The following is a 16,157-nucleotide window of genomic DNA, read 5'->3' on the forward strand; positions in this document are numbered from 1 at the left end:
TTTTTTTTTTTCGTCTCTCTCTTTTTCTTTCTCCTTCCCGGTTTTCAGAGGAATGCTAGCCCAGCACACTTGTCAAAGCCAGTTGCTGCTGCCTTATCAATGCTGCTATTGTACGGCTGACAGATAACAGCGAGCACTGCCTGATGCTCGGCTGTCCGCGCAGAGCTAACACTCTTAACGCAGCTAAGGTCACGCTTGTGGAGGTGTAGATTAGAAAATCTCTCCCGGAGCAGTGTGTCCTGCCGGCCCCCCCACCTCGCACACACGTGCTGCGAGCTCTGCTCCGGGAAATGGCAAGCGGCAGGGATGCAGCCCTTGGTGCTGGCTCTGCTGCTGGAAGTGCCTGGGTGTTGCGCTAGGTTCGTGCAAAGTGCGTGGTCGGGAGGGGGGAGAAAGCGTGGCAGAGCGTTTCTTAGGTTTGGCCGAGGATGCTTGAGCAGCGTAGCCTGTCTGCGGCTCAGCTGTGAGGCGACGCAGAGTGTTTGGAGAGCGCGTTTGAGAGGTCTGTAAAGTTTGAAGGCTGCTTTACAGAGACCTGGCTGGGCTTCTGATGATCGGTAGGGAGACGGTTTGGTTTACACATGGGATTAAAGTTAAGAGAGAACCAGGAAAGTAGGAAAAGGCAGCTTACAATGTAATGCTGCTCTTGCAGCTGCAGCAGAGCAGATGGATGTAATTCATTTGCAGATCTGTTTGTGAAAGTTTTACAAGTCATTGAAAACTAAGTAGCATCACTATAATGGATCATTAAAGTCTCACTATATTTATAGATTCTAAACAAGTGATCTGAAGTGTTAATTAAACGTAAGGAAAAAAATATGTTTGGGAAGGAAAAGGGGGAGAAATGTAATTACAAATTAGCTATGGAAGCACTCTTCTATCATTTTCATCTAATTTTACCTATTAAATTCATTGATGTCTGTAGCGTGGGGGAAGCCCAGCATACTATCTGAGAAGTCAGAAATGTTATCAGTAATTAGAGTACATTAGCTTATCAGAGAATTTAGATATTCTCATTGTTTTACTCTAAATTACCTAGATGGAAATAATAGAGAATGGGTTGTTTGCCCTTTAAAATAAATCATCCACTGTATATATGTCTCCCTGTGCACAGTAACAAACTGATTTGTTTCTTTCACACTATAACAGATCTTCACACTAACCCTCACATACCTGTGGTGTATATGAATTATTGGCCTGCTACTTGTGAAAGAAATCTAACACTGTCCTCACCACTTACAGGTGAGATATTCTATAAATAATACTGTATATGATGCATTCTGAAATAAGATCTGTTTAGTAGTAGGCTGAGCAAGGGGATTTATAGCTGGTGCTTTGTGATTTTGGCATTCAACTGTATAACGATGCCCATAAAACCATGTTTCAAGTTGCACATATATTTTTGTCTCAAGCCATATTTTTTTTTTTTTTGTAAGGAAGCTATTTGGCCCCTTTATGGGTTGTTCTTAGCATGTATTTTCAAACATACCCTTTAGTAAGTGTGTGTCCTCAGAAGTGACCCACAGCAAATTCAAATAAGCCAAATCCCTAATAAGGCTGTATGGCCAGATCAAGACCTATGTGAATACATTTAACCATTTTTATATTTCTCTCAGTCCACCCTTTCTCACTATGAAAACTGATGGAAACTTTACAAGCTTAAAAATGAAAAACAAAACAAGAACAAACCACCCAACCATTCCCCCAAAAAGAAAGAAAGAAAAAAAACACACACACATTATGAGCCTGTGTTAATGCCTTTTATGCCATGTATATTGGATTTCTCCTCTTCACTTTTCCCAGTCTGTCCTGTGAGAAGCCCAGAAAGCCACCACACAGTCTTCCAAGACAGATAAGGTGCAGCAATGTTCAGCCCCGTGAGATGTTCAGTCTGCTGCTGTCACAGCCTAGATTGGATGTAGCCCTCTCCATGGGCATTGTCTGATCATAGATCAGGTGATCTATAAAAACCATGTTTTTCAAGAAACTGCTTAGCTAAAGACACATATCTGTTTTGTTACTGTTTTACTAGAGAGAGAAAAAAAAGAAAAGAAAAGAAAAAAAAAAAACACAAACAAGTTTCTCTAGCATTGCCAGAAAATCCTACTGAGAAACTAGGAACAGCAAATCATGTTTTTCCTTCCTTTATAATGATGGGGCTGTTTAAAAGACAATGCCCACGGGGTAGTCCAGCTTCTTGTCAAAATGTAATCTACTGTTCCAGATGGTAAACATTCAAAGACATATTTATGGTGACTTCTACATACCTTCCTTTGACATTGGCTTTTTTTTTTTTTTTTACCCTGAGAGCACTTGTACTGGGTACACACATGAAGTTCCCATTAGCATCCTAGCAGCTGTAAAAGTGCTCAGAACTCACAGAGATGTTCCTCACAGTGAGATAAAAATAATCTGAAGAAGAGATCTGAGGCCAGTGCAACCTTAGTAGATCCATGATATGCTCAAGGTTAGAAATTCCAGAGGTACAAAAAGATCCATAAACTGCTGCATGAAAGCTGTAATACATATTTGTTGCGGCTAATTCATCTTTGCTTGATAGGGAATGCTGAACATACCAGGCATGTCTGTACTATCAACTGTGTTTGTGATGTGAGGGAATCTGTGCCACACAAAATCTGGTGGGTGCCTTTTCCCAAAAAAATTTTCCCCCACTCCCAGCTAGTGAAGACTAGGTTGGATATTGATTGTTTTCATAGGGCTGTTTTCAAAGTGCTACTTTTTTTTTTTTTTTTTTTTTTTTTTCTCATTGCTCCAAAACAGTGAAACAGAGCCTGAGAGAATGTTTTCTAGTCAGAATGTGTTCTGCCCTGAATTGTCTTAATTATGTGTCACTTTATTACTTGTCAGGGGCTTCCTCTTCTTAACACTTTATAATCAAGGTGGGTGAGCTTGTTTCATCATAATAGGCAACTTCAATTTTTCCTGCTTGGCATATCTCCTTGGCTTTTCATTGATTTTTTGTCTCATCTTCAGAGGAAAAAATAATTATGTTTGGTGTAACCCTACCTTTTAAAAAAAAAAAATGTTTGGTAAATTTCCAAATGGCATATAAATACATCTTTAAAAAGTAGGCTAAACAAGAGGTCATTAGGGAAAAAATGTATTTTAGAAACCTGAAGTATCCTAGAGATTGCAAGTATCAGTGTGAAAATTATTGTAACAGCTCTCATCAGGAACTGATAAAAGCAGTTTATTAAAAATGTTGAGATGCTAGGGACAGTGTTTCCAAATGTGGCAGATGTTACAAAACCCATGCTCGGTGGAAGTTAGAAAGCTATGGAAAAAAATTATTTTGAAAGATTTGCAAATTCTGTTCTGCCGAGATCACTTTATTGCAGACTATTTTGACAGTTTGCAGTTTATTATCTAGCTTTGTTTAACTTACATACTGCACTCGATATAATGTTTGTTCACGCGGGATCAGGAGTTTGAGTGTTGTGTAACGCCAGGACTTACTCTTATCCTGGCGAGGCCGGACACTTGCAGAGGATGTCATGGGAGTCATGGCTTCCATGATTTTCTTAGCTTTAGAAAGGGCTTTGGGGGATTTGTATTTGAGTGGGAAGGCAGACTGATGTGATAACAATTGAGAAAGCTCCTTTCTGAGTGCCTTGAGAGCTGCAGTGTTCAACAGAAGACAGGGTCCCGTGACAACTCTGTGGTGACACAGAAAGAATCCAATTAGTGGCCACTCCTGCTGTTGATACTAGATCTCTCCTAAAAATTTTCCACCATTACCACCCTCATTGTAATCCCATCAACGATACCGATAATGGGATCACAAGTGTGTTTTCAGAATGCCTGTTTAAATTTTAACTGCTGTCTTAGGAGATTTTGAGGATGTTAGATTAGAAAGTACTGAATAGCACAGCTCACAACAGAGCTACGTGACGTGCATGTCACCCAGCAGCAGTCTTTCCCATATTACATTTTCCCAACACCTCCACCACAGGTAGAGTTGCTGCAACAGAGCTACAGACTTGGGTGTTAAAGGTAGATGTACACGGTGAATATTCTATCGAGTCGCAGCTGTCCCTGCACCGTCATTACCTGTGGACATTGTCCCTGCATGGGACATTTCCATACATGTATGGAAAGCAGCAGGAGATGGGAAGTGATATCATCCCCTTTCACTGTGCCCCAGAAGTGGCAGCAAGGCAGCCTTTTTTTTTTCCATTTAACAAGTTCTAAATCATCATTCTTTGCCTTTGCAGCTGGACCAGCAACCTAATATCCAACCCAATCCCCTGCTTTTTTTTTTTTTTTCCAGCAACACAAATTCTCATCTAGACTTTCATGACTTTCACCATTTCCATATGATCAGAGTCACTCTTCTGTTGTTCCTGCCAAGTAATGTATGTTAGATGTTGTCAGGAGCTTGTAGTGGACACTCTAAAATGGAAAGACTCTTAAGGCCTCCACCAGTGTTACCTCAGAGTGCAGTACAGTAATATATGAATTGGCAAACCAGACACCTTTTATCCTAGCTGAATTATTTTAGCAAATTTTAGGTATGTCAGTAGTATTCTTCTGAGAGCCTCTCTAAGATCTTTGCCTTAGTATTTCTTGTTCCTGCTCAAAAGTTTTTGCTAACTGGTTAGATGAATTCTTTTTTATTTTTTGGTGCATTAAGACCTTCATTTTCTGATAAAAGTATTATTTAATTCATCTTTTGGTTTATGGAGTGCACACAGCAGTTTTGGTATCACTTATTTCCCAGAACTTTAATCTCCCCTTTCAGAATCTGTTTAAAAGCTTTGGTAAGTCTTTGTGTGCTATCAGCCTTGGAACTCAGCCTTCCTAGCCTTAGCAATCAATGGTGATTTGGTTACAGTGAAAAATTTCTGTAATGGCTGATCTTTTTACTCAAGACTTTATCATGACTTTCTTAAAATTTGTCTTTAAATTATTTTATAGGAAAGAAAAAAATACAACTTAGAATTCTAGCTTGTAATCTTTATAGCTCTCTGCAGATTTGGTAGTATTGTTGAAACTTCAATTTTTATTTATTTATTTATTTTTTTTTGCCAAATGTATCACAATACCACTGTTATATTCTAGAAGATTGTTAGATGTGGTTCCATGCTATTTTGTAGATCAGTGCTAGGTTTTCCACAGAATAAATCACGGAGTTTCTAAATGAAAGCAAGACACTGGAAGTCAATAATTTCATGTTTTAAATAAAATCTCTCCTGATGTTGTCTTTCTGAATGTCGATGACATTGTCGTTTCTCTATGATGTGACTCTAACACATCCTAGCAAGGAGAGGAGCTGCTCCACAGCAGCTGTATTTTTGTGGTGCTTCACAGGAGGTGAAGTCTATCTGGAAAACCCACAGAGAAAATGGGGAAACCTTTGGCACAAGATTTATGGAGAATAAATGTAACAGGGAGCTGAAAATAGGGATTGTTTTTTCTCTAAAGCATCCATAAAAACAGAACAGTGGTCTGTTCCAGTATTGTAATTGCAATGTGCCAAGATGTTCATTATTCTAACATGTGCACTGTTTTGTCTGTTTTCACTTAAAGAGAGAAAAATGTGTTACCAAGCCCATAAATGTCTGCAGAACTGCCAAGTCTCCTGACTTTTATCAGTAGTCTTGTGATACTTAGCCTCCTTTGTAAAGCTTCAAGTGATTCAAGTCAAGATATTACGTGAGAAGTTCAGATCTATCATTTCTGTTTTTTTTTAAACCTAATCCTTACTGTTGCTGAGGAAGCTGACATGTATGCATGCAGCTCCAAAAACATGGAGGAAACTAACGGAAATCCCAAATCTCACTATGTCAATGCATGCAGACTTTGTGAATAAGGTGGATTTGTGTATATTGTGCCTGGCAATTAAAAAGAATTAAAAAAAAATACCTGAGGTTTACTGTAATCAGCTCCCCCTTGGAATTTCTCATCATTTGTCTGATAATTTCCATTTTGGTAAAGAGATTTTATTGAGGGTGAGGTTCCTTGACTCTGCTTACAGCCCTGGAGAAAGCCATCCTTGATCCTCCCATCCTCTGCCTCCAGCTGTGTGTTCCCATCTCCTCCCTTGTGCCAGGTCTGGCTCTTGACTCACCTCCTGGTGTGCTGGATGAGCTCACTGGAGCAGTGGGAAGCTACTTTTGCTGCCAGTTTGGTGAGCTGATTCAACTCAGAAAGTGGGCAGATGGCTCAGCATCTGAGCTGGTGCAAAGGAAGAGATTGGACCTGGTGGCTTGCAGAGAGGGGGAGAAACGTGACCAACCCTGTAGAGGGTGTGAGCTGTAAAATCACTCATCTACCTGGTGACTCCTCACCCTGCAGCCTGGAACACTGTATGTCTACAGGAAAGTGTGTGATAATAGACATGAAATCATTCTAATGGTGTGATGAGCAAGAGGCTAAATGTGTATGCTTTTAATGAAAGCATATCCGTTTTTACAGAGAGAATTGCTGTAGTGTGACTTAGAATATGGAAAGACACTGGTTGCTGTTTCTGATATTTTAAATATACAGATAAGCTTTGGAGAGAAATGAATAAGAAGTGTAGAGGAGAAAAGGGAAAATAAATGCTAGTACCTGCTTAGCTACTTTTTAAAAACATGACTGAAATGATGAGGGTGGGATCCAGTCTTCATAGCCAAGGTACTTGAGGTGTCTCAGAACAATAAATACTTACAAAGCAGCTACCTATAGGCATGTACTCTCTCTGATCAATGAAGAGAGTCCCTCTAAAGGCCTTCAGGCATTTCAGTTAGGCAGACAGTATTTCCTTTTAGAAACCTTCAAAGACATTTGCCTCTTTCAGTAGCACAAGTAGGGGTTGAAGCTTACCCACTTATTCTACCAGGACTGCTAAGGAGCTTAAGCTGGAGGGACTTGATATCATCTTGAGTTTCTTGGTTGACCCATAGATGAGTGATGCCATGGATGAACATTGTCTGTAGTTGAATAGCTGGAATGTAATTCCTACACATCTCTTTAAGGTGTCTCCTACACTTTCCACAGAATTATGAAGTGGGTCTCTCATTTGAACAGGAGGAGCCATGCTTCACTTGAAAAGACGAGGATACTCATTTTAGATTAAAAGTTATTGAGATACAAACCAGAGAAATGGAACACAGTACTCATCTAAAATGTCATCAGCTTCTGTACTGGGCTATGCTGACAAGATAAATGCATAATCTTTTCTTTCTAAAATATTTAAGTTACAGAATAATGTTTAGAAAACCGCCTACTCTTGTTTCTTGAAAGAATGTCCAAAGGCTGTGGGACAGATGAAGTTTAGGGGGATCTGAGGTGCTGCTGGGGCCTGCAAGCTCTAAAGGTACACTGGGGAATAACAGATGGTCTTACACAGGTGTGATGATGGAAAAGAATGGAGGAAAGACAACAAAAATCTTTAAAAGTCCAGTACCCATGTTTCTGGATTTAGCTATGCTAAACCTTTTGAGGGTTACCACCCACTGGCTTGGTTGCCTCAGGGCAAGCCAGTCACAAATTAGAGAACAGTAGTGCAATAATAAACAAAACATGCTGTAAATAATCAGCATTTTTTAACTATTGGTTTTTCCAAAGACTGCAGAGACACTAATGATAGTAGATTTTAGAATAATATTTGGGGTTTGGTAACTTGCTAAGAGTAAGGATGTATATATTAAGTCAACCTTTGTACTAATTTTTATCAAAGACTCCCTTTGTGTCATTCCCCACTATGTTACTGAAAAGAATAGCTCTAACACCTGAATTCCTGAATGTGTCCCTAATAAAACACATATGAATTTACCTTGGATTGTTATGATCTATCTTACATCTAGAGCCAATTTATGAACTGAGGCTGTAACATTATCTGTTTGGCCACCATTGAATAGGATTTAGGGAGACCATTACCATAGTTAGACCAATAAAAATGTTCTGAAGCTAACCCAAGTTTATCTGTCAGGCATTCCAGTAGTTTCTTTTATCTCTATATCAGTAGAAGGTCGGCATTTCTTATCTCACTGTAAACTTCAGTCCATTGCTGGCATATAGACTCACAGAGGAAGGTTTCCTGTGCTCTGCTGCTCTGTAGACTTAACTCCCAAGCTCAAAATGCTGCTGAGTTAGTTTTTTGATCTTATTGGTATGGGGAATTCCTTTAAAGCATGGATCCTCTGAAGTGAGGAAGGGTAAAATGAAGAGAGGCTGAAGGACGTGTAGTCAGGGATCTCCAGGCTCCTCAGAAGAATAGCAAACAGTTCAACATAAGACAAAATGTCATCACAGAGGTGTTGAAACAGATGCATCATTTTTTCTAGGTCTTTTGCATCTTATGCAAAAGTGATCTTATACAGTTCACTTTCTGTTTTTTCCTCTCACTAACTTTCTATGCAAAATTTTCCTTTCCACAAATGCAAGTCTTTTTTTTTTTTTTGCAATTTAGCAACTTATGAATGCTTTGAGATGCAGTTTAACCATATCTCAAAAGATAGGTCATAACAAGTAACACAGACTTATTTCATAGAATAATAGAATGTCGTGGATTGTAAGGGACCTTAAAGATCATCTAGTTTCAGCCCCCCCGCCATGGGCAGGGACAACTTCTACTACACCAGGTTGCTCAAATCCCCCTCCAACCTGGCCTTGAATACCTTCCAAAACTTTGGAAGGCGTTGTTATAGGTGGATGCTATAACTTCGGATGGAGCACCTGCAACATCTCTGGGCAACTAGTTCCAGTGCCTCACCACCCTCTCAGTGAAGAAATTCTAATCTAAATCTCCCCCTTTTAGTTTAAAACCATTCTTCCTTGTCCCATCAGTATTTGACTGAGCAAAACCTTGCTCTTTTTTTTTTTTTTTAAACCCCCTTTAAGTATTGAAAAGCTGCAATGAAGTCTCCCCAGAGCCTTCTCTTCTTCTGGCTGAACATCCCCAGCTCTCTCAACTTTTCTTCATAGAAGAGGTGCTCTGATCATCTTTGTGGCCCTCCTCTGGACCTGCTCTAATAGCCTCACATCCTTCTTGTTCTGGGGGCCCCAGACCTGGATGCAGCGGCCTCACAAGGGCAGAGCAGAAGGAGACAATCACCTCCCTCCACCTGCTGGCCACTCCTCTGTTGATGCAACCCAGGATGCAGCTGGCCTTCTGGGCTGCAAGCATGCACTTCTGGCTCATGTCAAGATTTTCATCCACCAGAACCCCGTAGTCCTTCACTGCAGGGCTGCTTTCAGTTAAGTTCTTCTCTCAGTCTGTGCTTGTGTCTGGGATTGCCCTGACCCACCTTGCAGTTAAGCTTGTTGAACCTCATTAGGTTCACATGGCCCCACCTATCTGGCTTGTCTCTGGATGCCTCTGGATGGCATCCATTCCTCTGTTGTGTCAGCTGCACTACTCAGCTGAGTGTCATCTGCAAACTTGCTGAAGGTGCACTCAATCCCACTGTCTATGTTGTTAATAAAGATATTAAACAGTACCAGTCCTAAGACACACCCCTGAGGGACACCACTCATCACCAGCCTCCACCTTGACATAGAACCATTGGGTCTTGGTTGTTGTGGTCTTGGGTACTGTGGGTACCTTTCACATAGAAAGATAACCATTAAATCTTGTGAGTTCTTTTTAGCGGAATATAGTTGCCAGCATAGGCTGAAAAACCTGGGTAAAAGAAGAGCATGGCTAGCTAGAACTGAAGTCCATGCTGTTGTGGATATTGTGCAACCATATCATGACATTATTCATTTTGACAATGTCAGGGTCTTGTATGTAAGCCTGGAGAATTCACCACTCCTTCTGGCAGATGCTACAGCATAAGCAGTGTGAGAAGACTATGCATGTATTATGCATTTCTCTTTTTGTGTGACATACAAGAAACCTTGATTATTGTTTTGAAATTGCTGCAGGTACATTTGCCCTTTGACCAGAGAAAGTTCAGATAATGACTATCAGTGATTCATGTTCTACACTGATTATACTAATACCAATCCATCCAAAACATTGACTGGGACACAAGTGTTAACACAGTAATGGAAAAGACATGCAAATGTTTAGAGCACCAGTGTGTTGAATCTGGTAGCTATTTGAACTATTCACTCTTTTTTAGTGTTCAGCTACCTACAGCTGCCAGAAATGCCACTTTTCTATTGCCTGCAATAGAAGAATGTGTTGAGCTTTTCAGTTTGGAATTAATCTCTTTAATGCATGTATTTATGGGTCTGTGTGTTTTCGTGTTTGTGTTTGTGTTTTTTGTGGTCTTGACCTTACTGTCAAACAACTCATCTTTAGAAAAACTCTTGCCATCAGTTTGGATGAGAGCCTAACACAGGGCAGTGCACATCTCAAGAATGCCTCACCCCAGTCTTCCAGGCACCTTGCTGAGTCACATCTGGTATGAAATGAGGAGCCCATGTCTCTGCCCTCATCTTCAAAGCTCTGCATGGGCCAGTCGTTAGAAGAAGCTCTTCTCCCTGATTCATCATGAATCATTGGCATCTAGACTTAATAGAAACAATATTACTATACAGTGGAGGATGAAAATTCAGGTGGGCAATAAATTTCCATTGTGAGTCTATAGATACAGGCATCACCAATGAATCTGAGTGGATAGGCAACTTCTGAAATAGACAAAATAGGAATCTGAATCATGTTTGAGAGATCGTCCTAGGGATCATAAATCAGATTTGGCAAGTAGAGGATGGAAAGAAAATCCATTCTCTTTCTTTCATTGGTGTGTCAGCATGGTTCTTGCACGTGTCTATTGATCTATCCACATTTGAGTCTGCTTGGAGGTATACTTATCTCTTCTTCCAGGAGAAATCCTGAGCACAAGTAATTCTTAATCAAACACTTCTGAGGCATTTATCATGTATCATATTTTACTGTGCACTATCTACCTTGTAGTTGCTATAATGGACTTGGGGGGCTGATGGTGTCAAAGAGGAACTAAGCTATTTTCTCATAGCTAGAGACCTTAATTTCAGACTTTTTTTTTTAGTGGTGGAAGAGTATTTATATTTTTATATTTCCTTAGAAGCAAGGAAGCTTATTTTTACTTAGAAGTAAGACAAAAGTATTCTACTATGGCTAAAGCCACATATGCCGTGGGAACTGTTTGTCTTACAGTACAAGTACATGGAAGTACATGAGATGGAAGATTGCCTTGGGCATACATGTTATGTAATTTGCAAAGGCTGTAGGTATTATTTCTCTTTTGCTGTTTCTCATGTATCATTCATATTCTTACCCATTTTGTATACAGTACACAAACTGTTTTCCATTTATGCTTTTATCTTCTGTTTTTCTTACTTTAAGACCTTGCATTCTATGCTGTCAGGAAACTGTTTTAAATGAAAGTGTAGAGTGATGTAGAATAGTTTTAATAAAAGTTGAAAGAATGTGAGCTTAATCTTTTGCTTAGGAAGTTTTGCTCTCTTCCATTCTGTGCCCTGCTTAAATGCTTTGGCCTTTTTTGACCTTTTTGTTGATGAAGGTTAAGTGAGAAATATCCTGGCTGCAGTCTTTCCAGTTTAACTGAAAAGACTTCCCATAGTTCATACTTACATTCTCTGTTGTGGACATTCATCTTTCTTGAATCAAAGTTTTCAGAGAGAAATGATTAGTTTGTGGCAATGATGAAGTATCAGTCCTTCCTCTCTCTGTCTCTAGCTCTGTTTTGCTAGCAATGATTTTGCCAGTCTTGTTGCTAGCACCGAACAAATCTCAGGAGCAAAGCTCAGTTTGGTTAATGGGTCCCTACCAAGCATATTCTTTATTAGTATTAAAAACAGATGTAAAGAATTCTTACATTTGCAATGTATGAACACTGATTACATTGCTTCTGCAAAAAAAAATAGAAATGTTGCCATATTTTCCATCTGCATCTGGGCATCTTTTGTGCCTGCTGTAACACACACAGGGTGAGACAGATTGTTTTCAACTACTCAGGGTGCTATCGCCTGTCCTGCTTGCTGCAAAATATTTTGGCAGTCTGCCTGTGAAAGAGTTTTAGAGAGATCAGGATATATGTCCTCAAGACACTGTTGCTTTTAATGGAAAGGCTGTCTTGTTCTTCAGTTGTCAGACTCTTTAGAGGAAAAGAGCTAGGTCTAAATCTCTCTTGCCCTCAGTGATGGTAGCACCCACTACAGATTTTTGTAGTATGGGATGTCTCCATTTTTTATGCCACAGCAAACTGTGCTGTACAGATCTTTATTATGAGAGACACCACAACATGCAGAGACAGTGGTTGGCTGATTGTGTAGTGCAGGGATTAAAATAACCATTCTTTAACCTCAAATTTCATTTTGGTTTAGTTCTCAATTTAATTGAGCCACTCACAAAACACAAGCACATGATTAGCACTGTGTTCACCCATAAATAATCTAAATAGGGATGATGCTCAAGTCAATTCTTTATCCCTTTGTCAGGAATAAAGGAAGCTACCCATTCCTGTGGCAACAAAATGCTCTCAACCAGGCTCCTCACAAAACACATTCAACTTATTTCATATACTTACACAATGATTACAGGAAAATTCATGTTGGACAGAACCTTAGGAGGTCTCAGGTCCTGCTCAAAATAGGCTCAGCTATGAGGTCACAACCAGCTGCTCAGGGCTTTATCCACTTAGATCTTGAAAACTGGGCACAGTACTCTAGGTGTCATCTACTGAGTGCCAGGAAAAAGTAGATAATCACTTCTCTCAAATTACTTATTATTTTATCTTCCATAAGGTTCCTGCTAGCCCATTGCACCCTCCTGCTTGGGTCCCACCAAATGGCAGCCCTATCATAGGCATCTACTGCTCCCCTCAATTTGGTGTCATCCTCAGACTTGATGACAGTTTTTATACCTCTCTTTTCTTTAAAGATGGTTGCTTATTTTGCTTAAACATCTGGTGCACTGAGGTTTACTTTCTCGTTATTTTGTTTTGAATTAAGCTTTATTCTTGGTTTTAATTTTAAGGTTGAATTCTCTGTGTCTCTGAGTAGACTGGATATTGATAAAAAGCCATATATGAAGGCAACCCTGCATTCCAGCTAGTAATTTCATAGAATCATAGAATATCCTGAGTTGGAAGGGACCCAGAAGGATCATTGAGTCCAACTCCTGGCACCACGTTTGTCTACCCAAAAATTCAGACTATGTGACTAAGTGCACAGTCCAAATGCTTCTTAAACTCTGACAGGCTTGGTGCTGTGACTATGACCCTGGGGAGCCTGTCCCAGTGCCCAACAACCTTCTCAGTTGTTCCTGGTATATGCAGTTCCTAACTCATCTTTAAATAGTTCTCACAGTCACAGTGGGCTGCAGGACAAATATTTCTCCAAAATATGTTTGCATGGGACAGTCTACTTCCTGTCATTGGCCACTCTAGGTCTGTCACAGTAGACACCTTTAAGAAGCTCTCTTTCAAAGAATCTATTTCCAATTCAATGGGGTTCTGTGCAGCCCAACTAAACATAGTGCTGAAGACCACTCTAATACATATAAGCTAAAAGTATGCGGGATTTTTATTTTGAGTTTAGGCTTTATTTTCAGTTATGGATTTTAATTGCCCTTCTCTGAAGTTTGAGAACACTTTAACTGAACCTTGTGACTCCTGAAATAGATCAGTTTCAAATGACTGCAACCTATGGTCTGGAGCCAAAAAAAAAAACTTTGCATATCTTCTTGTCAGTGGTATTGTTCCATCTGAGTTCCTTATGGCACTTTAGCAGCACTGACAATGTTGTCTTCTCTCATCCTCATGTTTCTTGAAGTTCTTCCCACAACTTCATTGTCAATTCTAAGTAGTGGTAGTTCTTACATGTCTCTGCAACTTCAGAACTGCTAATTAAAACAATCCAGTTTTAGTTTAACACGCATATCATATTGATGCATCTATTGTCCTTATAAAGCTATTTTTAAATTCTGTTTGTTGCAGGATAAAAAATCATCTAATTGAAATTTATACACTGAAGTTTATGAACTTGAAACATATAAATCCCCAAGCAACCCTGGTTTAGTGGTTATTCCAGGTTATTTCATTTTCCAGTCAACCTGTGTGATTTCTACCTGAGTTTGCTTATACCTACCATCTTAAAAAGCTCTCTAAGCTTAATAGCTTCATGAATGACACTGAACATTCAATTCACTCAATGACAAGCATTTCACTAGGTACACGTCACTTCTACCAGCCTCTGGCAGTATTTTAGGAAACATAATTTCTCCTGTCATAGGTTTGGGGTAAAATATCTCTTTTTTAGTGAGAAGTTTGTTTGGCATGTAAGATCAGCTGCTGATTCATGCATTATGCATGTGATGTAACCACCTGCATCCTTCAGCCAGTTTTTGAATAGTTGGAGTGGAATACATATTTCCTGATGCTCAGTTCACATCTCAGCTATGTTTGTCAGAGTTTCACAGTGTGAGGGAATAAGGACAAAAGAAGTTTCATGAGTTCATTAAGGACTGGGGCAAAAGAGAAAATTTGTTTCTGACACTCATAAAAGGTGGAACATTGAAAATACTCAAAACGACCTGAACTCCAAAGCATTTACTTCTTAAAACCTGTTTTAGGCCTACTGTTTGCTCAGCATGCTCAATGGGACTGAACACAGATTTCTCTCTTGCAGTTTGGAGCCTCAACATGGATCCTAATTCTGTGCTGATCTGAAGCTTAGGGGCAATTTCAGAAATACCCCTCCTATCTGTTGCCCTGTTAATCTCCTGGAGATTAGAGGTCCCATTGCAAATAAAACTGAATGAGCTCTGTAGCAGCTCCTCAGCCACTCCAATTCATAGCTTTGTATGTTGATGTAAATTGAAGCAGTCAATTTTAAATGACAGTTAATATGTTGGGCTATAAACAAGAAGCACTGGGGGTCTCTGTCATTGGGATAGACCTCCCATTCTGCTTTCTCTGTTAAAGGGTCCATAACCTTGACCAAAAATTGTGGTATGGAACAGCTGTAAGAACTAACTTGTTAAATTAACAGAGTATGAATTGCCAAAATCATACACCATGTCTTGAGTTTTACTGGTGTCTTGATATTATGCTATTCTCTATAATGTAATATTAAGGAAAGACTGCTGATACTTTCTGGTCTTCACGCTTCAGGAAAAGTTAACAATGTACAATACAAAAGCTGAATAGAAGAAAGTAGACCCAAGGATTTTTTAAAGATCTAAAATAGCTTTTTTAACTATAAGCTTTCATAGCCCTTCATATTGCTAGAGAAACTCAAAAGATATATATTGAAAAAATTCTCTTTGGAAGAGGAGACAATGTAGTTGAAGCTTGACTCTAATGTAATTTAGACTTAGTGAGCAGGACATGGAAAAATATTGTGTTAGTAAGAGCTAGTTCCACCATCATGTTTTAATAAGGGAAGTGAATGTTTGTTCTGTGTGTGTGTGAGAGAGGGGGATGTATATGTGTATGCTGGGGGGGCTGCAACAACAGAAGAAAATCCCTGTAACCTTAGTGTTATATTATTTAACTTAGTTTTGACTCTTTGAACAGATTTTCTTTAAATAACTGCCTGTTTTTCAGTTCATGATAAAGACAACCATTGGTATAACACGTAACACAGATATGAGAGAACCTGTGCAAGCTATAGAACCCAGCCAATCCATAAATTCTTTTGTTTCCATCTTTATTTAATTCAGCTATGCATTTATAGTAATAGAGCATTTCAAGAAAACAATATTATTTGATTATTTTTCCTGATAAAATATATTAGCATTCTGTATTATATAATTTATTGAGGATGTAAAATCTAGGGGGACTGCCAAGTCACCTTATTGGCAGATAAAAATAAATTCCAACTGATTACTAAAATATTGTTGCTTAAGGATAATGATATAATAGATACAAATTCATCCCATAATTCCTTTAACCTCAGTAAATACGTTACAAATGTTCAATGTCTATTGTGGTAACATAAAGCAGAAGTCTTAATTAGTCTAAACAAAACAAATACATAGGAGAGTTTTTAAGTATGTTTTCAATTTCAGAAATATTTCTCATAGATTTGTCTTTTTTTTTTTTTTTTCCACATCTTGAATCAGACACAAAGGTTTGTATGTGTGTGTTTTCCCCAAAGCACTAAGAGTGTCACGTGAGAATTATCCTTTCAATTCACAGTCGTGCTGCTATTTGGACACATTTCAATCCATTGGGGAAAAAAAAAAAATGGTAGGG

At 39.1% G+C, this 16,157-nt stretch overlaps 1 protein-coding gene across 1 annotated transcript in view; it reads left to right on the forward strand.

Moving 5' to 3' along the window:
* SULF1 (sulfatase 1) overlaps positions 1-16,157 on the forward strand; it is a 131,571-nt gene that overhangs the window by 277 nt on the left and 115,137 nt on the right. The window contains 1 exon segment of the mRNA XM_068672052.1: positions 1,150-1,242. The gene's annotated coding sequence lies outside the window, so the exon portion shown is untranslated.

Source organism: Anas acuta, chromosome 2 (genome assembly GCF_963932015.1).
Source record: "Anas acuta chromosome 2, bAnaAcu1.1, whole genome shotgun sequence".
Taxonomy (NCBI): Eukaryota; Metazoa; Chordata; class Aves; order Anseriformes; family Anatidae; genus Anas; species Anas acuta.